This window comes from Catharus ustulatus, chromosome Z, assembly GCF_009819885.2.
Source record: "Catharus ustulatus isolate bCatUst1 chromosome Z, bCatUst1.pri.v2, whole genome shotgun sequence".
Lineage (NCBI taxonomy): Eukaryota > Metazoa > Chordata > Aves > Passeriformes > Turdidae > Catharus > Catharus ustulatus.
Window position 1 is genome coordinate 46,319,833 of NC_046262.2, and position 8,361 is coordinate 46,328,193.

Consider the following 8,361-nt stretch of genomic DNA (forward strand, 5'->3'; position numbering starts at 1 on the left):
AAAAATTTAACCTTCTGTGTTTTTTGATGTAGTCCTCTCACAAATATTCCTCACCCTAATTTTTATGACTAGTTACATACTTAACAGAAAGAAAGGCAATGATAATAGAACTAACAGAACAAGGAATGAAAAAACAAAAACTTAAAAAATCTTTAATTGCCCAGAGAATTATGTTGGAAAGATAATGAACAAGACCTTAGAGCTCTCCTGCAGGAATGTACATGCAACCTATTTGATGTTAGTGAAGTTCATAGGATGATTCACATGAATATAATGCTACAATTCAAGAGATATAAGCCATTTAGACAGAGCAACAACAGAGAACAAATGGTACTGTGTGCCAAAAATGTCACTGTCTGTTTCTGAGTCACTGACAATAAAAAAATCAAGTCTTAATAAAGAAAGTACAAGTCAGGATACTAGCTGGGGTTTGCTACAGATACAAAATCTCACACAGCAAGGTGGTTAAGCACATATTGCTTCTTGATGGAAATAAAAGTTTCATTATAACAGAGGACATAACACAGAGTGAAATAACCTGGAGCCTTCATGCTGCTATTATCAGACCACGCTCAAAGTTTCTAAAAATTGAGGACAATTTCTTATACTGAGAAATGTTAAATCCAAGCCAAGGGAATGCTGTGTGCAACTTCATCCAAGCAGATAACAAGTACCCCACTGTTTCACAGACAGCAAATACAGAACAAAGACCCTTCCTGCCCCCAGGTCTTAGAATCAAAAGACATATTCACAAACATATCTTTGCAAAACGACTTTAGCAGTCCCACCCCCTACTCATGCTATGCTATCCCTTCAGTTGACAGAACTGCTAGTAGCAATGCAGAGAGAACCAGTTCTGGGAATCATATCCAAGTTAAACCAAAACAAGATCTTGATCCGAGTTTAAACTACCTTCATTTCTTTTTTCTCCTTCCTTTTTTAATTTATTAATTTCCAGATTTAGTTCATTACCTGGTGCAACTGAGGTGACAGAACACGGATACAGCTGCCGCCTAAAAACTTTTTAGCCTGATTTGCCAACATGGCAAATCAAGAAACAAATACTGAGAGACCAAAAGGACTCGAGGGTAATCACTGTGGTAGGAAATAGTTTATGCTTCCAAAATTCAAACTCTGCTATTCCAAAATGCAAACTTTTAAAATCAAATATAAGGAAATTTCCACTGATTTCTGACTTATCAATTAGCATGTATCAAATGCAAGCTTTGATTTTGATGGCTGTGCTTGTTCTGAGAGCTTCCTCTTAGGCTTGTAGGTAGGGTATGTTCGCACACTCCTGCAGCATGGGAGATACGAACATACAGATACAGAATTCTCTTCTCAGATTTTATTTCACAATGCTGAATTGTATGCTTCAGTAGGGAGATATTCTTTCTGTACAATGATCATTATTCAAGACATAGACTGTGTGCATGAGCACACCTATTTATCTCTCACTCTTTCACTGCCAAGGCTTCCTGTTTACCCATTTCTTCTTTGAAATACTTTCAATCTTCCTTTTGACTGTGGTGCTTGTATTTATTCAAATCTAGCCCACTTAACATTTTCCTTCTTGAGGTGGGTTTTCAACACACACATTCTGCAAGAGGAATGAGATGCCCATTTGTTAGGGAAAAAAAGCAAGATGTTTTCAAGATTTGCTACACATTGTGCCTAAAAAAGGAAGAATGCAAAGCAAGAGCATAGTTTGCCATCTTCTTAAGTTAAACAAGGATTAGAGATTTGCATATATTGTATGCTAAAACACGACAGCCACTGAAATGCACATTTCAAAGCTTTATAAAGACTGGCTTGCAGAACTTCAAAAGAAACTATAAACACTACATTATTTGTTAGGTCTTCAACACAGCATTACAGACAAACTGGAGAGTACCTGGAACTCTGACAACACCATCAATCAGAATTACTCCATTCGTATTCTCAAACAAGCAGTTATTATGCCAAAAGCTAAGACTGAGAAGTATAAAACAGCTCCAAAGTACAATAAGCCACCTCTCTTCATACACCTAAAACAGAATAATGAGGAGTCCACTATGCCTACTCCTACGAGAAAATATGCCACAGACGGGGATGATGAGAAACCAAGAGAATACACTTTTTGCCATGTCCCACCAGGAGCCTGTAGCATCACTATAGACACTGCTTAGAACTGACACAGTGAAGATACACTGTTGTTGAAATGTCCAGAGAATTTAAATCAACTACTCTAAAAGATGTACTGCAAATGGAAAATAGCAACCCTATGGAGTTTGTAATTCAGACAAATCCACACACAATAGTACACGATTTCCAAAGCTATCTTCCTATTAAATGTCATACTCTTTACCTACATCTTGGAGAGTTGCTTAGGGGTAGTTAAGAGTAATCAAGAATATTTTCAATACAATCAGAAACATTTTCAGTATGCCCTCCTCAAAAAAAAAAAAAAAAAAAAAAAAGAGTCTAAACTTTGACTTTAAACCTATAGTAAAAAAGCAGAAACTGGAAAAATTTAGTATGATGGGCCTGAGTTTAAATGCACAGGTGTCAACAAACATAAGCACTAACACTACCTGTGCTTCAGGTATGAACCTGTTTCCAGTCAACATTAGAACTCACTAACTTGGAGTACCATTGACAATGTGCACAGCTAATTCTTATTTTAATCATCATCTCTCTTTCTAGACATGCAAAAAAACCCTTTTATTTGCCTGCCTGAATGTCCTGGCTTTGGCCGGGTTAGTGTAGCTGTGTTTTGGATTCAGGATGAGAGGTATAGTGCTGTGTTTTGGATGGTTTGACTACTGTTAAGTAGTACTTACCTCAAGTCCAAGACTTTTCTGTGTCTCATGCTACTAATGAACAGCTGCACTAAAAGCTGAGGGGGAACATGGCCAAGACAGGTGACATGAACTTGTCAAAGTCATGTTCCACATCACAGAACATCAATCCAGTATAGAAACTGGGGAAGGTACCAAGAAGTAAGGGGGGTGATGGTTCTTCAGGGATGGGTTATGTATTAGTCAGCAGGTGGTAAGCAACTGTACTGTACATTTTCATTTTCCTCTTTCTCTGAATTATAATTACAGTAATTTCATGACTATAAGGTGCACCCTTTGGACTAAAATTTTGGTCCAAACCTGGAAGTGTGCCTTATAATCCGGATGCACCTTATATATGGACAAAGTTCAGAAATTTGCCAACCCAGAAGTGGGAGCCGCGGCCGCCCCGACACTGGGGCGGGCCAGTGCAGCGCTCATGGGGGCTCCGCCACTTGCCAGAAAACTCTCCCACCTGTGGCCCCCACCACCTCTGACAGCCCGGGGCAGCAGGTCCCCAGCCTGCCCAGCCCCGCTGCCCTCGCTCCCCTGGGCCGCGCCCTCCCCTCACCTGGACGAGAGTGGAGCCAGTAGGTTTAATAAAAGTGAGTGATTTTTCTCTGTATTTTTTTTTTCGTTTTTAGGCTGCGTTTAAAGGCTACCCCGATCCATGAAAAATGTTTGCAAATTGAGCACCTGACAGTAAACCTCGATGGTGCAATTGTTACTAATTCGTTACTTTGTTGCACGCGGGTCCTCGCTGCATATGAAAGTGCAGCTTATGTATGGACAAAGAACGAAAAGTTGCCGACACCCAGAAGTGAGGCTTATAATCAGGTGCGGCTTATAATCATGAAATTACTGTAACTGTTGATGAGTCGAGCAGAAAGGCAAGGACAATATAAAAGTAAACATTATCTTTTCACTTTCCAATAAAACTCAGTCACATTACAAGAACAGTGTAAGAAATGCTGTGAGCTGTTAAATATTAAGTTCTCTAACTCCACACAGCACATAAAATGCTGAAAAATAACAAATTTAAACTCATTAAATTATACTCTGGGAATTCCACTCAGTATTAATCTGTGAAACTCATCTACAGGCTAACCAGATATATGTGCAACAATACTCGTAAAGAGAAAAAAAATGTCCTTCTAAAGCACCAAACAAATTCACAGAGAAGTATTAAATTTCATAAGAGGATGTTTTCATGTCCATTGTTAACCAGTTTGTTTCAGTAAGCTTGTGAAAAAAAAAAAAATAAAGATATCCATTCATTCTTTGTATGTACGCTTCACTTCAAAGAATTCCACTAATCTATTGTAAATCTAAAAAACTCCTCAGTCACGACAGTACATTGGTCCCCAAAGAAACAGTGGGTCAGATTCAAAGTACCAGCAATAAAGTTGTATTCAGGACCTTTTCTATAGAGCCTGGAATGGGCAAAACCTCCAGAGTCAGTGCTGAGTCTTCAAGGGGAAAAAAAAATAAGGTTGTGAACTTGAAAGAAGAGATTCTAAAAGGTAAATCCCCACCGAGTAATTATAAGGATAAGCTCTTCCAAACATTTGTTAGCTAGTACATAAAAGGCAATTCAGTAAAGACCATGCTCAAGTCAACTTGCAGATTTAAATATAGTCATTATTGGCTACAATCACTGAAAAGGCAATCTCAAGAAGATAGACAAAATTCAGACACTGGTGAGAAAACTCCAATAATTAAAGGTATTTCAGTAAGGCAGAGAGTAGTCTGAGTGCGCGCTGTTCATCTTAAATGACGATGCCCTTGTCTGCCTCCAGCTGCTCAGTACTGTTGGCCTGCTGGAAGTTTTCGTCTTATTCCTATGCCTACCCACATCTGCTACCTACTGCAGATAAAAAGAGTCAGGTCAGCTTAAACACAATAAACATTAGATCCATCTTAACCCACCATGTTCTGACAGAGGTGGGCTGGAGAGTGCCTAGACTAACACCAGTGGTGGCAGGCACATCAGACCTCCAGCTGACAGGCAAGCAGTAAGTATTGGCAGCGACTTCATCAACTGCCATCACCCAGGGCTTCTATCTGGAGCTACCCTGTGAAGACCAATACTCTTGCCAGCAAAGAATCTTTTTCTTTTTAAAGAAAGTGAAATAATATCTGAAATACTCAAAATAGCAGATTTTGTCTATTCCAAACCCAGAGGAGCATATAAAGACATCCTTTCTGAATTTTCACATTGACTGCACTTTGACACAGTCCAAGTTGCTATCTTCAGTTGTTAAAATTTTAGTTTCCCCTACACAAGAGCTTTTTCACTTTTTCCTACATAGCCACAAAATAACTAATTTTAATAACCTGTGGGCCTTATTTAACCACTATGCTATCATAAGACTGCTTTGCCATTCCTATCAGAAGAGGATGCCACCCTCTTTCACACCCCTCTTTAAAGATTCCAAGAAAATACTAAGGGTTACTAAAAGGACACCATCTTTCTGCTGTATTACTGGTATTTCTTCTCCTTTGAAAACACCCCGCTCTTCAGTGTCACCAAATCAGTGCTCCATTAAGACCAAAGGCATCCAGTTAGCTTTGCAATCGCTGCAGCTTTTATAAACACTTCTTTTATCAATGATGGTATGTCCTGAAAAAGGTCTGCAATTTGCACACTCAAACTTAATTCTTTAGCCAAAAACATCATGCAAAAAAAAACATGAAGTGGAAGTCACACTTTGTGAAGACTCGACATGGCAGTTTACATGGCTCTAAGCAGTTCATGTAATACCATAGCTAAAAGTTAGGCATCTGGAAGGAAACCAGTTCATTCTCTCTCAAAAGCTTCAGCATTTATCTTCAAAAGAAAAATGAAGGCAACAGTTCCCCAAAACAGAAAAGAGTGGTTTTGGAAAGGGACTGTAGATGCCCAATCTCTCCTGTTCTAGAATTACAAATTTTGAGTTTTCTCCCTGTCAAACCAAAACCAAGTAAAATTTAAACTGGGAAATTATTTCCCTACATTTGAATAACTCAGAAACGGCAAATATTTCATGGCCCTTTCTAAGTTGCCACAACAACTACAAGAAATTTAAGTCTAAAAAGAAGTGTTCAATCCCACCTAATTAGAAGAGCAATACTTGGAACGAAAACTATCACTCAAGCCCAGTTATATTCTAAAGTCAGAAAAATTACGCTCAAATTACTTTTTGTCATTTACAGCTGCACAGGAAGCTTGCGTTAGGCAGCGGAGAAAACTGGCAAGTCTTGTTTTGCAAAAGCAGCTGGCAGCATCAAAATCTGCAGCAATGACTGTAAGGATACATTACGAGAAACAAAACCCTTTGATTTTATGTAGAAAACCGAGAATTATAACTGTTATTCCCTGTTTCTGGTTCATGTGACAGCCGCGATACCAAGAAGCAGTTGCGAAGGTGCCAACACGTGGAGCGGCAGCAAGCACAGAGCCCGGAAGAGCCTGGGGCCGGTCCCGGGCGGTGACACCGAGGCCATTTCCCCGCACCCTCCGTGACACGGCACACGGGCACTTACACACCCGTCCGGCAGCCCACGTGGAAAACGCGGACAGCTCGGGGGGTCCTGCCACAGGCAGCCGCCGCCGCCCCGTCCGCTCCCGCCGCCGCTCCAGGCCTGACGCCAAGCACACGGGAGGCCCGCGGGCCCGCAGTCTTTATTCCGGTGCAGGGCTGCCAGAGGCGCCTCGGCGCCGCCACCCCGATTCGCCCGCCACGGGCGGCGCGGGGCCGGTCGCCGCCCTGCAGCCCGAGGGCCCGCGGCCGCCGCTCCCCCAGCCCATCGCCGGCGCCGCTGCCCGGGCCGGGCCGCCACACGTACCTGGCGCTGGCGCTGCCGCCGCGGCCGGCGGAACGGGGCGCGCGCAGCGCCGTCACGGGGAACGCGCGACGGCTCCGGGCCTGCTGCCGCGCGCGACCCCGCCCGCCCCCTGCTGGCTCAACTTCCGGGGTCCGCGCGCAATGACGTCAGTGCCCGGGGGAGCGGCGGGGAATCCGGAAGTGGAGCGCGAGAGGTGGCGGCCTCAACGTAGAACTGTGTGGCGGCCTGGGGGCAGGCGAAGCCTGTCGGGATGCTGCCCAGAGACCGCGTTTTGTATGAGCTCTGTCGGAAGAAAGTCACGAGGGAGGTGGCGGCTGCCGGCAACTCTTACAGGGACCAGGCGAGTACCGGCATCTAGATCTCGGGCTGTTGCTCGAGTGCTGGTAGATCTTACTGGTAAGGTCGTGTTTTCACTCCACGTTTTCTGTTTTGATCACTTAGGAGGTTGTAGAAAGAGAAGACGATAAAATTTTTCACGTTAGATATTTCAGACATCTTCAGAAATGCATGAGGACTGTGTTGCGTTGGCCTACATTAAAACACTCATCACCACAGGCAGTCCCAACACTTTTTTACTTGCATAGCGAGAAGCACCTTGAGTTTGGTTTCAAGGATACAGTGTCTTCCTCCCCTGAAAGGCTCTCCAGATTTGGTCGGATGACTGCTGACAACCTGCATCATGCAAATGCACTCCTGGTTCTATCTGCACAGGATGGTTGTGACATGTTGCTCTCCCAGGGACATCTGAAAACTGCCACATATGACGTGTGCAGCTGAAATGTTTCATCCCCTCTCATATCCCAGTCATGACTGATGTAAAAGTTTAGCAAACTAGAGCTATGGACAGGTAGGTCTATGTGGGAGAGACATTTTTCATCATGGGCAACCTTGTCTTTTTGCTCTCAGTGCAATCATTTGTGTGGGAGGGAGCCTTTAAAGGCCATCTAGTCCAAGCCCCTCTGCAATAAGCAGGGACATCTTCAGACGGATGAGGTTACTCAGATCCCTGACCATGAATGTTTCCAAGGATGGGATATCTACAGTCTCTCTGGGCAATGTGTTTTGGTGTTTTCTACAATACCTAAGGAAGGAGCAAGTGAAATAATTTTCTTCAGTGCAGAAGATACTATAATGTCTTGAAGAACTAGTCTGTTTACATTTTAGAAGTTATGTTTGAGCCTCTCATATTGAGAATATTTTTCTTGTATTTCCCATGTTAGAAGAAAGTAGCACTTAGATGTGGGTCTTTTGGTGAGACATCAGGGATACTATTGATGTAAGCAATCTTGTCCTCCCATTTGAAGTTCATTCCATCTATCTTTGCAAATACTGCTAGGTTGCAAAGTGAACCAGTGTGTATACTGACTCACATTAAAAGTAGCCTATTTTTATTGGGGTCCTAATCTATTTCACCATCATTCCCCATCTCATATAGTACTCAACAAAAAAAAGCCCACATCCCAAACAATAACAGAAATAAACCAGTAGAATATAGGAGTCTAGATCAAGTTTCAGGGACAGTTAGATAAGTAGTACAGCTAAAAATGTGCTGTGTCTTTGATCTTGATTCAGCCTTTTGTAATTACAGGTCCAGGGAAGGATTTGAGGAGGGCAACTTTATTGAATCAAGTCACAAGGATGTTGTGGGTTTGGAGATGCTTGACCCACAAAGAGATGTTGACCACAGATTTGAAGCTCTTCAAAACTTCAAAGC

General features: G+C 42.6%; 1 protein-coding gene across 8 annotated transcripts in view; it reads right to left on the minus strand.

Moving 5' to 3' along the window:
* Positions 1 to 6,713, minus strand: part of FAM172A (family with sequence similarity 172 member A) — a 298,225-nt gene extending 291,512 nt beyond the window's left edge. For all 8 annotated transcript variants that reach the window (XM_033084694.1, XM_033084695.1, XM_033084699.1 and 5 more), the window contains exon 1: positions 6,648 to 6,713. The gene's annotated coding sequence lies outside the window, so the exon portion shown is untranslated. The remainder of the gene's footprint in view (positions 1 to 6,647) is intronic.
* Between the last annotated feature and the right edge of the window lie 1,648 nt (positions 6,714 to 8,361).